At 39.8% G+C, this 15,622-nt stretch overlaps 1 long non-coding RNA gene across 2 annotated transcripts in view; it reads left to right on the forward strand.

Annotated features, from left to right (window-relative positions):
- The window catches only part of LOC128918647 (uncharacterized), a 33,337-nt gene extending 17,934 nt beyond the window's left edge, over positions 1-15,403 (forward strand). The window contains exons 2-4 of one of the 2 annotated variants that reach the window (XR_008469656.1): positions 10,394-10,661; positions 10,816-10,902; positions 15,289-15,403. This is a non-coding gene — a long non-coding RNA (uncharacterized LOC128918647). The remainder of the gene's footprint in view (positions 1-10,393; positions 10,662-10,815; positions 10,903-15,288) is intronic. The other variant, XR_008469658.1, reaches the window with a different exon arrangement.
- The last annotated feature ends 219 nt before the right edge of the window (positions 15,404-15,622 follow it).

Raw genomic sequence — 15,622 nt, forward strand, 5'->3', positions numbered from 1 at the left:
GTATTACTTTCTCCCATTTAGTCTGGCAGGAGTAATCAAGTGATCTGTTACCTACAGAGAATGAAGAAAATGTTTACAATAGACAGAAAAGAGAGGAAGGCATTAATATCATATTTTTTTTGGAGGAATAATGTGTACCATTCTGCTCTTCCATGTTCATGAAGGATGAATTAAAACTGGAAAAGGTGCAGGGAAAGTCTATGAGAGCGATCACAGGCATGGACAGCATATTATAAGAGCCCATAAAAGCTTTGTTTTCATGCGCTAAATAAGCCAACATCTCTATAAATATATGAGAGGGGAAAATATACTTAGAATGAAAAACAATGTGGGGATAAGAACATGTGGGTGTGAACTAGGCTAAAATAAATTCGAGTAAGGTTTTTAAAACCACCTAACCTTCAAGTAGGAGGTGTGAGAATGGGAGCCCTAACTTCATTTAGGACTGATTAGTTTAAGAAAGCAACACTTTAACATTGAGAATATGACAGCCTGGAGATTGGGGTGATTCTTTTCCACCCCATTCCCATGTAGCTTTTACAAGGAGAAACGGTAGCAAAAATGTTAGCAGTATCTCTGTTTTAGAATTCACAGAATGGTTGAAGTTGAAAGGAACCTCTGGGGATCACATAGTCCAACCCCTCCTCAAGCAGGGTCATCCAGAGCAGGTTGCTTAGGGCCGTGTCCAGATGTGTTTTGAATATGTCCAAGGATGGAGGCTCCACATCCTCTCTTGGCAACCTGGTCCATGGCTTGATCACCCTCACAGAGCAAAAAAAAAATGGTTTTGTGTTCAGATGGAATTTCATGTATTTTAATTTGTCCACATTGACCCTGTCACTGGGCACTACTGAGAAGAGTCTGGCTCCCTCTTCTTTGTTCCCTCCTATCCACTGTTTACACAGATGGATAGGATCCCCCTGAACCTTTTCTTCTCTGGGCTGAACACTTGCATCTCTCAGCCTCTCATGTCAGGTGCTCCAGCGCCTTAATCATCTAAGTTGCCCTTTGCTGGACTCAATCCAGTAAGTCTCTGTCTTGCACTGGGGAGCCTAGCAGTGGACCCAGGACTCCAGCTGTGTATCACCAGGGCTGAATAGGAGGGAAGGATCACTTACCTTGACCTGTTGGCAATGCTATTCCTAATATTGCTGTCTCATGGTCAACACATTGGTTGGAAAGAACCCAAGGTCCTTCTCTGCTGAGCTGCTTTCCAGATAGTCGTTTCCCAGCTTGTATTTGAGCCTGGGGTTATTCATGCCGAGGTGCAGGAGTTCGCATTTCGCTTTATTGAACTTCATGAGGTTTCTCTCTGCCCGTTTCTCCTTCCTGTTGAGGTGCCTCTTGGAAGCAGAGCACCCATCTGGTGTATTAGCCACTCCATCCATTTTTGTATGTTGTATCCATCTGTGAACTTGCTGAGGGTGCATTCTGTCCCTTCATACAAGTCATTAATGAGAGTGTTAGACAGTACTGGCCCCAGTATTGACGCCTGGAGTACACCACCAGTGACCTGCCTTCAGCTGGTCTTTGTGCCACTCACAACCCTCTTGGCCTGGCCTTTCTTGTTGTCAGTCCACCTCACTGTCCACTGATCTAACCTGTATATTGTCAGCTCGTCTATGAGGATGTTAAACAGAGACAGTGTCCCAGGCCTTACTAAAGTTAAGATTGCAAAGTTTCAGTAAGTTGCCAAGAAGTGACTGTTAATAGCACTTAGACAAAGTGGAATAGCATAAGGAAAGTAGTGAGGGTAAGAGAGATGTGGTGATGAGAAATAAAACCCTCGTAAGGATAAAAGTAAAGATCCTTATGTTTTTCAAAGCAAGAACTGAACAGACTGATTCCACAAATTATTTTGTGTACTTTGCACAACAGCTTGAACACCAACAGCTGTTGTCTTTAATGTTATTGATATAGAAATATACAGAATAGGATTCATTAATAAAAATATATATTACAGTTACAACAAATTAGTATGTACAAAAAGTTGATCGCTGTTATCGGTATTAGTCTGTTTCCAGTGGTTGAGCATGGTGAAAAATAAAAAAAATTAATGCCCTTTGCAATGCCATTTGCACCATAAAAGAATGCTCTATCTGTCCAGTGGATAAAGCTGACTTTTGGAAACAGGATTCCTTGATATTTAAATTACAGGAAGAGAAATCGCGTGATAAGAGGGAATGATTGTAGTGAGGTCAAAGGGAGTAGACCAATAATGCAGAGTTATATTTGATTCTGCAGGCAGTTCAAAAACAGCCTTAGGGTATGAGTGTCCTGTACTCCTGCATTAACTGTGATCTACTGATGACACTAAAGTCAGATTTCCAGGTTTAAGTGTTTAAGCATATATTTATGCCCATATGAAGAAGCAATAATGATGGTATTCTAAGAGAACATCAAAAAAGCAGTATCTTCGAGATAATGTAATTACTCTAAAAGAAGTATATTTCATCCTTTTCTGTCAGAAGTTATGTGGATCCAAAGTTTTTAAGCTTTACCAAAGCATTTTAATTAAAAAGCAAAAGCAGAGCTTGGCTTTTTAGAGAACCCAGTGCTGCCAGTTTCAAATGCCATGCTACAAGGCGTGAACAGGTGTTAACAACACTGTTCATCTTTCCATAGGAAAATTAAAGAAGCACAGCTGTATGCAGTATGCCATTTTAAAACAGGCTTTCTGTATAATTTGAACAATGTTTCAAGCTTACTCCATTATATTTTAAGAAGAACAGCTTCTTAAATGACTTTATAAGTGTGGTTTTTTTAACACACGCAGTTTTAGTGAAGTTTGCATAGATACTCTTTTCAAAGCCAGAAAACAATTTTGGTAGTTCTCAGGCATACAGGCTATTCTTTAGTAAAAATAGGTCCTTCCAGCTGAGGTACTTAATGCTGGAAGAAAAGCCAGTCTCAGACACTCCTTCTAAGAAGAGGAAAAAAATGCTTACAAATCCAGTTCAGGCTGTTCAGATGCTCAAATTATGTCATCCTGAGCTTGATGTCTTGAGGTCTAAACAGTCTTTTAGTTGACAGCAGTGCATATATGTATCATGACATGCCTGTTCCCTGAAAAGCTTAAAACAAGAAATGTAGAGATGCCTGTAGACTCAGAAAGCTTGCAGTCTACGCTCACAGAATAGCACATAAAGTATTCATTAAGCCAGAGTTAGCCCTTAGCTTGTCTCAGTCACCAGAGGCATAAATGAGAAGTGACAGCACACCATCACTATCCCAGAAATGCCCCTAATTAAGGAAAACAAAAAAAAAAACCAACCAAAAAAAGAAAAGGAGAGAATTACCCAAAAGATAAGCTTAACTTTGATTATCAAAGTTCATATAACAAGAGGTGTCTACTCAAGACAATGCTAATGGGACTTACAGTTTCTGCATATTCTATTCAGCAATGAAACATCCACCAAGATTTAGCCAAGCTATCACTATACTCCCACCCCCAGGCCAGAAAACATGCTGAAGGAATACCACACTAGTTGTCTCAATCTCATCCTAACCTGCACCTGCTCGATTTGTGCTTTAAATAGTATTTCAGTGGAGGTGGAGCTTTAAAGTAACATTAACCCCAAGAGGTCTCCAAAATATCTTTCTTGCATCCGTCCTACATTTCCTATTTGGAGTTTAGTAAGGCCATAATGGGAAAACTACTTCCTGCAGCCAAAAGAACAGTTACAGATTACCTTCAGTTTAACATACTAGTCATTTCTAACATTTGAGTGATAAAATGTTTATTTTTTGCGTGTTATGTACCACAGGAATACTTTTTTTTAATTGACCTGATTTAATTGTACTCTACTGAGTGATTCTGTTAATTCTTTAGTTTGAACCACTTGTTTTAAAGCAGTAAGCTCAATAAACAAAAATATGTGAATTCATAGCTGAACTTTTGTGTTACCCAGCTAGCTTATAGCTAGACCTGGATGGAGTGTGGTCTTAGGTCTGAGAAGGTGTCCTAGAAATACTGGTTAGAGTAGTGATTTTCAGAACTGACCTGTTGGTGAGGCATAGGTAAAAACATGAAGGTATTGCAAAAAGATTTGTCTATAACAATTATCTAAAAATGTCTTTTGGAGTATTGAGATTTAAATGGGCTGTAGACCAGATTCTCTCTGGCATAGGTGGATATCAGAAATATCTCCTCGCAACAGTGTTGAAGGGGGAAGAAGAAGTAGGTGGGGAGAATATCCATCTCTATTGAACTAACCAACACAAACCTTGAATAGCTGCATTTTTCAACCAGAACTGCACCAAAGTTTAAAGATCTGAGGATTCAGAGGGCTGGCTTACATTGTACTTACTTTGATGGTATTTTTATGTGCTCCATATGACTGTGTGGTAACTACTTTTTAAAGGAAAATTATTTCACTGAAGGTGCAAGTATTACTGAGTATGTGTGCATCTCTAACAGATCCCTTAACAGGTGGATTACTTAACTGATGTCAGGATGAGCCAATCCTGTAACCATTAAAGTCAAAAGCAAAACTCTCACTAACTTGTAAAATGAGGTGATTAAAGAGGATTTCTGAAAGGATTTAAATGAGAAACATAATTCAATTTACATTTTAAGTAAAGTATTTCCATAAACATATTTTCTAATTACCTCGGGCCTTTGCAAGTGTTTGCCTAATAATCTGTACAAACATTTAAAAGAAGGATATTGAATAATAGGAATGGAAAACTTTCTTCAAAATGCTAGTTTCTTACAACTTGAAACTTGGAGAGAAACTTAAAGTTTGTTTTCTTATGCTGATACCTCTCAAAGAACTAAGACCTGCAGAAAGCAAATGGTATTTGGTATATTTCCTTATTAAATTTGAATTATACCTTTAAAAAATAGAATAGATTTTCCAGGAATTACTTCATCTTTCAGGGCTACAGAGTATATTGTTACCTTGATATTTCAACCTACACATACTGAAATTCAGTATGTGTAAATGGTCTCTCTAGGCAGTTTGGTGATGGACACCTCACGTTTCCTCACCAGTTATTGAATGGCTTCAAGGCGATCATGAGGTTCACCCTAGTTTTTGACAAGCTTGCCACCCTAGGAAATCCATCTAATTTTTACCCTCAGCCAGTGCACCCTGGAAATATGTTCTTTCGGATTTTCTCCTAAAATTGGCAGAATTTATTTTGCCTCATTATGAAAATGGGTTCCTGAAACATCTTGCTGCCTTAGAGGTGGTAGACTGTAGTACCTCTAAGTCAGCAGCTGTTTTCATATCTCTTTTTTCTCCTAATGATCTTGATCAACTTGATTTAGTTACTGTTGGGATCTAAAGCAGAACAGATTTGGGAGACAAGAGCTTTCCTAGCTTTAGGATCCTGAACAGAGAACATCTAATTGGAGTTCATTGCAGTGGGGATCACTAACTGTAACTCATCTGGACGGAACCATTTTGCTATTGAATATGTCTGTCCAGTATAAATTTTACAGGACACCAGTAGTTCTGTAAATACTGTATAGTGTTTACCACAGAGAACAAATTATTAATTTTGCTCATGTGGCTTCCGAGGTCAACTTTTCTATAACACTGTTACAATAGTTCTGGTGGACATCATGGAAGTTTTTACATTTTTGCTTGTATCCTAGTATAGGCATAAGAAATGGGATCCATAATCAATTAGTTTCTTATTTCTGTTTGCATACAAACCCCATTGCTACCTTAAGGCGGGCATTGGCTCTTTTGTTATTTCAACAGAGCCCACATTTTAGTCTATATATATCATCATAATATTTGAGCGCTGTCCTGTAGTCCTTTGGGTGATCTGCCCACACATCTGTCCTCTATGTGATCTCTGTCATCCTCTCCCGAGGGGGTGAAGATGATCCGCTAGAGTGTTTAATTTGACAGAAGGTTTGGGTTGTTTGTTTGTTTTGCTGTAGATGTCTTGCTATGAATAAGTTAAAGAAGGCATTGCCAAAATTGTTATAGGTTCATCAATGTACTATAGTTTCTGTAGGGAGGATTCCAGGGTAACTGTAGCTTCCTCGTGCTAACTTTTTGATTTGTCAGCAATTACATCTTCTTCTCTTGCATACTTTTTCATTAATAAAGTCCCTCTTAATAAACCAAAAATGTAAAGTACTTTCTAATGTTTAGCTTTTCTCTTGAAGATAGAAGCAGCTGAAAACACAAAACATTTCTGATAAATTAAATGTTGTAAATTAAATGTATGGGAAAATGGCAAATCAGATGCCTCATCTGAATCTTTTATGTGGTTCAGCACCACATTGTCCTTAGGTTATTCTCTTTCTTTTTCTTTGGATAGACTTTTAAACCCTCCAAAAAAGTTAAATCAGAATCAGTATGTTCTCACAAAGTTCCTTAATCATTGAATTAGGAAACACCAACAACAACGTCTTTTCAGAGAACCTTCAAACACCCTGAATCAGCACTTAGTTTTCCAGCAAGGTAGTTTTATTGTTGGGACTGCAAAAGGCAAAATCCTAGTGTGAAACATAAACAATGATTTACCGGTTTTGGTATCATGTTACATCTGTCCTTTTGATTTGTACTAATGCACAGCCTGTAAAAGGATGGTGTCTGCTGGGTGACACGCTGTAGTAGTAAGCCTGTAATGTCTGTAGCAGCATATGAAACCTTGCAGACTTTTTAAGTAAGTCCACATTTATGGAGTTTAACGTCATCTCATTAGGCACTCCCAGATATTTGCAGCCTTGCATTTCCATGGTTCAGTACGGATGATGGTGTAAATTGACATGTTGACTAGTATTGACTAGTGACTAAAAACAGTTATGAAGATAACCAGTGTCACCTTGTTGGTCGCAAAATGTTAATCCATCCATTTAATACTGGAATCTGACAGAGAGTCTGAAAGACAGTGGAAATCCGCAGCCTTTTCTGCATGAGATCTATCTGGCAAACAGTCAGTTGGCAAAGTGCAGCTAGCAAGTTCTTTTGGCAGAATGCATTCACATTTGGCTGCTTCTGTTGGCAATATATTTCTTCATGGCTTCAGATTGTATTGGCAAAATATATGTAGCATGTAAAAGGATCTTGGTAACTGTCTGTAATGCTGTGCAGTACTCGTCTTGAAGCCGAATGTGCTAACTATTCATTCTGCACTTGTTAGGGTGTCATTATTGCTGAATCTCGGGATACATAAAAGCATCTGATTCTCCAGCAGGAAAAATATTGGGTAGTGCTGGAGTTTTAAAGCTGTTTCAAGAGTGTCCTTACTGCTATGTGGATAGGCTGTGTGCCTGTGTGCCTAATTCAGTTGTCTGTGCAGATAAGATGGTTCCTTGTCCTTAGGAAAGTTGTGTCATCGCTTTCTGTGAAGGGTGGTGGGGTTTGTGGACTATGTGTATAGCCAACTATATTAACATGCCGTTATCTGGTGTGCAACTAGGTGAGGCTACTTTTGAATATTGAATACTGAGTGAGTATCCTTCAAGAACGGAGGGAGCTGTGCGTTAAAGCCACAGAAACTGCTTCCTCAAGGCTGTATTTAGTATTCTCCACACCTGCTCCCATTCCCATCATAAAATCATAAAATTATTTAGGTTGGAAGGAATCTCTGGAAGGTCACCTAGTCCTTGCAGGTGATTCACCATCCCTTGCACAAAACAAGTTCAACAGAGTCAGGTTTCTCAGAGCCCTGCCTGCTTGAGTCTTGACCACCTTCAAGGACATAGATTCTATAACCTCTCTGGGCAAGCATTTTTTTGACTACTTTCTTATATCTACTTGGAATTGCCCCTTGTTCACATAGACATATGTTCAGCTTGTGTCTATTGCCTCTTGTTCTGTTGCTGTGCATTTCTGAGAAGAGTATGTCTCCATCTTCCTTGTGTCCTACAATGAGGTAGTTATAAGCAGCAATAAGGTCTCCTCTAAGTCTTCTCTTCTAAAGAATGGAGAAACACAGTTCTTCCATCCTCTCTATATACATCATGTGCTTTAGCTCCCGATCAACTTGGTAGCCTTCTGCTGGACTCACTCCAGCACATCAATGTCTTTCTTCTGATGGGGAGCCCCAAACTGAACACAGTACTCAAAGCCATCTATAAAATAGCAAAGCTGTACTGATAAGTGGAGTTATCCTTTCTGTTGTAGGATAGGCAAGACTTTGTTCTATAAGCAGAATCAAGATGCCCAGAATGAGTAAACACCAAAGAACAACAATGTCTAATGAGAAGTCTGGTATTCTACAGGTGAAATGGTTCTGATGGTGAATGCCACGTGTTGTATGCTACATAACTTCTGCAACTGTCATGTCCCTTGTGGGCATGTTCAGGTGGAGAAATAAGTTGTTTTTACTAACTGTTGAAGTCAGAGATGCCAGTTCTGTATGCCATATGTACCAATTGTTTGAGGGAGCGTAAAACAGAGTATTGTGATGGTATGCACTAACCAGACAGTGATTTTTTTTGTTATCACACATGCAGAAATTGTTTTATCAATTAATTTGGGGAAATTTCCATCTAATATGAAATAACATAAGGCAGCATTTTCAGAAAATAGACCTTTATCAAGCTCAACTTACAATATGGGCAGTGTAAAGTGCTGGCCTTGGCATCTATAGCTGCTTGTGAGTAGGAAGATTCATAGCAGATCTTCTCCTCCATTGGTCTTCAGTACTGCTATAAAACGTAGCGAGGAAGATGATGTAGCTCTCTGACTAAAGAGGATTATTTATCATGCTGTGTCATGGATTCTGTGTTGCTAGTATTTCAATTTTCTGATCAAGAATGCAGCTTAGTATGTATTTTTTTTTTTAATTTGAAAATTGTAGGATATATTCATGCACTTTCAGTCTTTCAGTTTTTGTTACAAGACTCAGCAATGGGAGGGAGTTATGTTCCCAATTTAGAAAAGAGAGCTTCTCTGATCTATTTCATTCCCATTCACCATGTAAAATATTCTACGTGTAGAGTATTCTACCTGGTAAGGTGTACCCTCCAGATCCTTGGCAGTCCACACAGTAGAATCTGATATCTTAGAAATCCTAGAATAGCTTTGAATGTCTGTGATTCCACTGTCCATCTAGAGCTCATCGTAGAGAGACTCGGGTTGCCCAGCAGTCTGGAAACGATGGAAAGTGTAACAGCTCTAACAAAAGGCCTCTGAGAGGAGTGAATGTATGCCACAGATTTACTGGGTGGGATTCATTTTACCAAACACAGATGATTCCTCGTCTGGACTTCATTTATTGTGTATGGAGGGAAACAGGCATTTCTAGGGCTTGGTTTTTTTCATTTTGCAGCACAATTTATCTTATCCCAATGTCACTGTCTAAAATAAGCCAGATGAATCACTCGTTAAATGCCTGTTTTCTCCATTGATTTCAAAGGAGGCCTGAGATGACTCTTTCAGCTCTGAAAGTCTGTGCCATAGCTGACTAAAGCTGGTGTAATAGGTTGCTTTTTATTGTAATAGCAACAGGCCAAGGGAGAACTTACGTTGCGTGGGGGAACTGGTTTAACTTTCCCAGCTTTTTGCCCCTGGTGTTCCCAGGGGGACTGGAAGTGGGTCAAGAATACACACAGACTTGCGCTGGCTGAAAGTTATTTTTCCTGGTTAAGAGTTCTTTATTGTCTGATGACTGTTCCAGAACAAAGTGTCAAATTCATCCATGCCTCAAGTTTTCAGTGTTTCAACCTGTCTTCCGGGGTTGATTTTTTCGAGCTTATTAGGAAAGTAGACTTCACACTGTCAGATGTTTAGACATTAACTATCACGTTTTCAGTGTACAGGACTTGGTCAAGAGTTTCATATCCTTGAGAACCAAGTAACGAGTGCAAAATCTCACTAGTACTTAGGATACTGGCTTTGCCACATACTTGTTTGAACTCCTCTATTCTGCCTGATGAAGGAATTTGATATGCTTCTGCTTGCTCTTCCTGGGTTCCTCCATCAACAGAATAGCATTGGATATACACATGAAAATGTATTTCCACTTATTTCTGTGAAGAAAGGACATTTCATGAGAGTACTGGGGAAAGACTGTGACCTTTTCAAAACTTAAATCTTGGAAAATTCAGATTTGTATTTGCTAGATTTGGCTAACCTACTGTTAAATCAAAACATTATATAATCTGACTTTCCGATCTTTTCCTGTCTGTTCTCTTTTACTTGCTTTTCCTTCTGTGTTCTGTTTGTGAACTTCCTGTTGAAATAGTTCTTTTTAATCAGTCCTTTAAAAATGTTTTCAGTTTTACTTTTCCATGGTTCCTTTTTCAAATATGGGGTTTTAGTATTTCAGCTAGGGTCTGATGACCGTGTTGGTGGTTGCGACTTTTTGAGCCAGTTGAAAGACTTGACAAAAAAATCAAGAAGCAAAAGAGCCTTAAAAATTGCATTTTTAATTGACTGTGTCTTCACAACTTTGTTGCCTTTGTTTTCTTTTTCAGTCCCCAGATTGAGCTGAATAACTAACCACTGTATATTGATGTTAACTGTATCAGAAGATTCTGTTTGGAAGTAAGAAATTCAGAGGACTTTACAACAGCAGCAGTATAACAGAGACCTCTTGTATATATTTAAACCTAGTGGTCAGCTATTGCTTAATGCCACCACTTTTTGATGCTGGAGATCTGATATCATCTTCCAAGTGACTTATACAATCAGCAGTGCAGATACATGAGGGAAGCTGTAATTGTCAGCAGACAGAAAAGATTAGTAAGTGTAACTTTTAGAAAAATAACTCTTCTACATACTGCTTCTCTTTCGTATCACTTAAAGTGAGTTGATAAGACAGTAAATATCTGTCATTAATACTATTGCCACCCTTGCTTCTGCTCACTTTTGAGTTGCTGTTATTGTTGTTTTTCAGACTGAGGAAATAGGATGGTGAATTTGGGAAGTGAAGTTGACAAGAAGCTGACAGGAAGTTAACACTGTGCTGATAAAGGAAAGGAAGGTATGTTGGGCTGTCTTAACCACAGATGCTGCTTCTGAAATATGCAGAGACTGAAGTTTAGAAATTATCTGTTTCTGTACCCATTCACTGTAGTTCATGCCAGGCAGTTTGTATCAGTAGGTGGATGCAATTTTTAGCAGGAAATTAAGGAAGCCACCTGGCTTCACTGTGTCCCCATTCTCTCATGACATTACCTTTCTTTAATTCTGGCAGCCACAAGAAGGTGCCATATCTTACTACAAAGATATTTACATAGCAATCACATTATGACTCCATCTTACATAGAAATACTTAAATTAGCTTTAAGTTAATTAACATCAGTCCAATACTACTATCAGTATAGGTTCAGCAGCAAAGAATTCAACACAGATTAACTTTCTGAATTTGCTTTTCAGGCAGGCACACAGGTAGTCTCTGTGTCAAATTCTGTAATTTCAGTGCTACGCTGCTTGCAGTCCACATGTTAAGTATATGAAGGATATGATACAGTCATGCCATGCTGGAAATGTAGGCATGCCCTATTAGACTGTATAGCACCAAGCAGAATGGGCTTCTCTCATCGTTACAGTCTTTTACTATAACTTTGAAATACTTAATATAGCTGATATATTTTGTGATTATTCGTGCCTGTAATTTTATGGAAGGAAGTCCAAGTTCCAATGGCATAAAATTAGATGAATGCTGAAATTAAGTTTTGAACGTATAAGCAAAGCAATACCACTAACATTAGTGATTAGAAACAGCAGGGTGGGCCAAAGTTTTGAGGTACACGTATAGAACCGGTGACTGCTGCAAAATATACAAGCTATTAACTATAAGACTGTGGCACTCATTGAATTTCTTGCCATTAGCAATGTACTTTCTAAAGAGATCTGGTTATAATATTTGTTGCCTTGGAATAGTGAAAATACTTGTGTTCAGGAAGGAAGCACTAAATGGACAGTATTGAAAAACTATCAACCAAAAGCTTAACAGCTGCTGAATGCGCATGACTAATAGTCTAAACTAACTGGCTAGGATGACCTTATGAAATTGGAAAGTCTCTTGCTGACTTCTACACTTAAACCAGTTTTCTGAACTGAGTGCTGTGAGATAACTGAGGAATACTTGAGAATATCCCTGGGCACTGTTGAGGCTTTCACACTGAACGCTCACAGATACAATGAACTAGAAATATCCACGTGTCATAATAAAGCATAACTTGCAAAAGCTGTTGTGTGCCGTGAGTTTTTGAGCCAGAACATTTAAAAGTTGCTGTTGCAAAGGAACCTAGTTGCAGCTTAACAGTATTAGAACTGGTTTTCTTAGATGGTGGTAATAACGGACTTATTTTCACAGCCTTTCTTGGATCCATGAGTTACTTGAATGTGAGAGTTAATGCGATTAGTCACAGCAACATTTGCTTAGAAAATATTTTCTAAAAGAAGTCTAAGGAAAAAGACCCTGGATCATCTGTGCTCTAAATGTAAAGGCTTAGGATGAGATACTTCTCTTATAATTTTAGCCAATTAAGAGTACAAAAGTTAGTGCCCCTTTTATAGCAGATATTGTAAAATAAATGGGCTGAATTGCCCTCCAGAGGTGTCATTCCTCTCAGACACCTATTTTAGGGTAGGGGGAATTATCTTATTGAACTCTCAGAACTTTTTCTCTTAGTACAGAGTGTCTGTACAGCTCGTGAGAATGGACATCTAACTTCCATCTAGCTAGACAGATTCATCTGGACAGATGGATCCCACCCATAGTAGTTAAAGTATTATTTTTTTTACACTAAGAAATCATAGAATCATAGAATCATAGAACCATAGGGTTGGAAGGGACCTCTGGAGATCATCTAGTCCAACCCCCCTGCCAGAGCAGGGTCACCTTAGAGCAGGTTGCACAGGAATGTGTCCAGGTGGGTTTTGAATGCCTCCAGAGATGGAGACTCCACCACCTCTCTGGGCAGTCTGCTCCAGTGCTCTGCCACCCTCAAAGTAAAGAAGTTCCTCCTCATGTTTAGGTGGAACTTCCTATGCTCAAGTTTGTGCCCTTTACCTCTTGCTGGGCACCACTGAAAAGAGCCTGGCCCCATCCTTCTGACACCCACCCTTTAAGTATTTATAAGTGCTGATAAGGTCCCCCCATAGCCATCTTTTTTCCAGACTGAAGAGACCCAAATCCCTCAGCCTTTCTTCCTAAGAGAGATGTTCCAGTCCCCTAATCATCTTTGTAGCTCTCTGCTGCACCCTCTCCAGCAGTTCCCTGTCTTTCTTGAACCGGGGAGCCCAGAACTGGACACAGTACTCCAGGTGTGGCCTCACCAGGGCAGAGTAGAGGGGGAGGATGACCTCCCTTGACCTGCTGGCCACACTCTTCTTGATGCACCCCAGGATGCCATGGGCCTTTTTGTCCACAAGGGCACATTGCTGGCTCATGGTCATCGTGTTGTCCACCAGGACTCCCAGGTCTCTTTCCACTGAGCTGCTCTCCAGCAGGTCAGCCCCCAGCCTGTACTGGTGCATGGGGTTACTCCTCCCCAGGTGAAGCACCCTACATTTGCCCTTGTTGAATTTCACAAGGTTCCTCTCTGCACAAATCTCCAACCTGTCCAGGTCTCTCTGTATGGTGGCACAGCCTTCTGGTGTGTCAGCCACCCCTCCCGGCTTTGTGTCATCAACAAACTTGCTGAGGGTGCACTCTATCCCCTTATCCAGGTCATTGATGAATATGTTGAAGAGGACTGGACCCAGTACTGACCCCTGGGGATCACCACTCGTCACTGACCTCCAACTAGACTGTGTGCCCCTAATCACAACCCTCTGAGCTCTGTCTTTCAACCACTTATCTATGCACCTTACTGTCCATTCATCTAACCCCCTCTTCCTAAGCTTCCCTATGAGGATGCTGTGGGAGACCGTGTCGAACGCCTTGCTTAAGTCAAGGTAGACCACATCTACTGCCCTCCCCTCATCTATCCATCCAGTCATGCCATCACAGAAGGCTATCAGATTAGTCAGACATGATTTCCCCTTAGTGAATCCATGTTGAGTACTTCTGATAGCTTTCTTTTCCTCCACATGCCTTGAGATGACGCTCAGAATGAGCTGTTCCGTCATCTTTCCATGATGGAAATCCTAAGTAGTAACCACTGTGTGCTCTCAAAAAAGGGAGAGATCCTATTTCTTAGGGCAACATTTTACTATTTGTTCAAATATAGTGTTTTGAATATATCTATAGGAAATATGCAGTGGGAAATGTAATCCTTTACATTAGGCATAACATGTGGAATATAGATGGAGAGGGGTCCAATTTTCCGTTCCCTGTAAGTTTCATCCAATTTAAAGGCTGCTCTGTATTCTGTCAGTCCCCTAGGGACATTTTCCTAAGGGAATGGGCCAGATTATTGAAGAAATATATACTTCGACTTCTACCCACTTCTGATCCCAATTTAATAATATATTCTCATTTGTTGGCCTGTCACCACTTAGGGGCTTCCATATGGATGGGAGGAATGATGACCACTATCTGTTTTATTAGTTTCACTGAGCAACTCAGAACCAAACATACACAGTTAAGTTTTTGTCCCACTGAGTGCATTAACAAAACTGCCATGGATTTTTAGTGGTATTAAGATTTCACCTCTGCTTTACGGCCACTCTGAACTTTGTTTTCTCTGCACTTCTGCCCTGCTGTGGTTCTTTTTGGAGAACAAGAGGAAGTGGCTACCCCTTTGTTTAAGCCAATAAATCTGAATAGGGTTTTGTTGTGACTGGAGTTAAAGCACTGCTTGAGGTTACTGCTGTAATATATAATAATATGGTGTAACAAGGTACCAGCCTTCGGTTATTTACTGTACCATGTTTCACACATGTGACAGGAATCTAGAGGCACCAGACAGTTGTTCTGACAGGTGATTTGACATCAAACTATTAAAACTGTCATTCAGGTCTTCCCAGACCACAGAACTTATTGAGCAGATGCTGTTTTACTTGCCATTAATTCACTAAAACTTTGAACACTGTTGGAAACTTGCCTGAAGTTTGGAGGACCATTGTCAACTTCGATTATGCTTCTGTCAGAGTATTTTATTTGCCACTGTAACTGAGTGGTGGTGGCTTTACTGGGAGAGTTAAAACAGCTGTAAATCCTACTCCCTGTCCCTGCCTTTAGCACGGCCCGGTGTGGTGCACACTCCTCATCTTATGGTGGGACACTCTCATGTGGCAGTGTGAAGCATATCAATATGTGAAGCACGTGTAATCCAGTGCTGGTTATGACTGAAAACTAGAATAATTGACTGAGCCTTTGGGGTTGGGGCATGTGGGCAAAGGTGAGGGGAGAAAGGAAAATAAACCCCAGTTCTTAAATTGTTTAGGCATTTAATAGTGTTTTCATTATAAACAGAAAAAGGTGAAGAATTAATTATACAAAATGAAGCCTCATGTTTGGAAGCTGTGCAGAGCTCTGTTGACTTAACCAGATGAAATTCCTGCAGAAAGCCTTCTCTTTTGCCAGCTGGGTAAGTCTAATAGCCTTTCAGGCTAAACCAAACATTTAAGGATTTGTAACAACAACTTGCCATGGTACTATAGAGACAACAACATGTGTATAAATTGAAACTAGTCATCTGACAGTGCCCACTTGTCTGACCTACTTTCTACTTGCACTCTGTAAGGAACCACAAGAAGCAAATTTGGGGATGACAGAAAAAGGGGTAGTCGGAGGGGCAGACGAGAGG

The sequence above is a fragment of the Rissa tridactyla genome, chromosome 1 (genome assembly GCF_028500815.1).
Source record: "Rissa tridactyla isolate bRisTri1 chromosome 1, bRisTri1.patW.cur.20221130, whole genome shotgun sequence".
Classification (NCBI taxonomy): domain Eukaryota; kingdom Metazoa; phylum Chordata; class Aves; order Charadriiformes; family Laridae; genus Rissa; species Rissa tridactyla.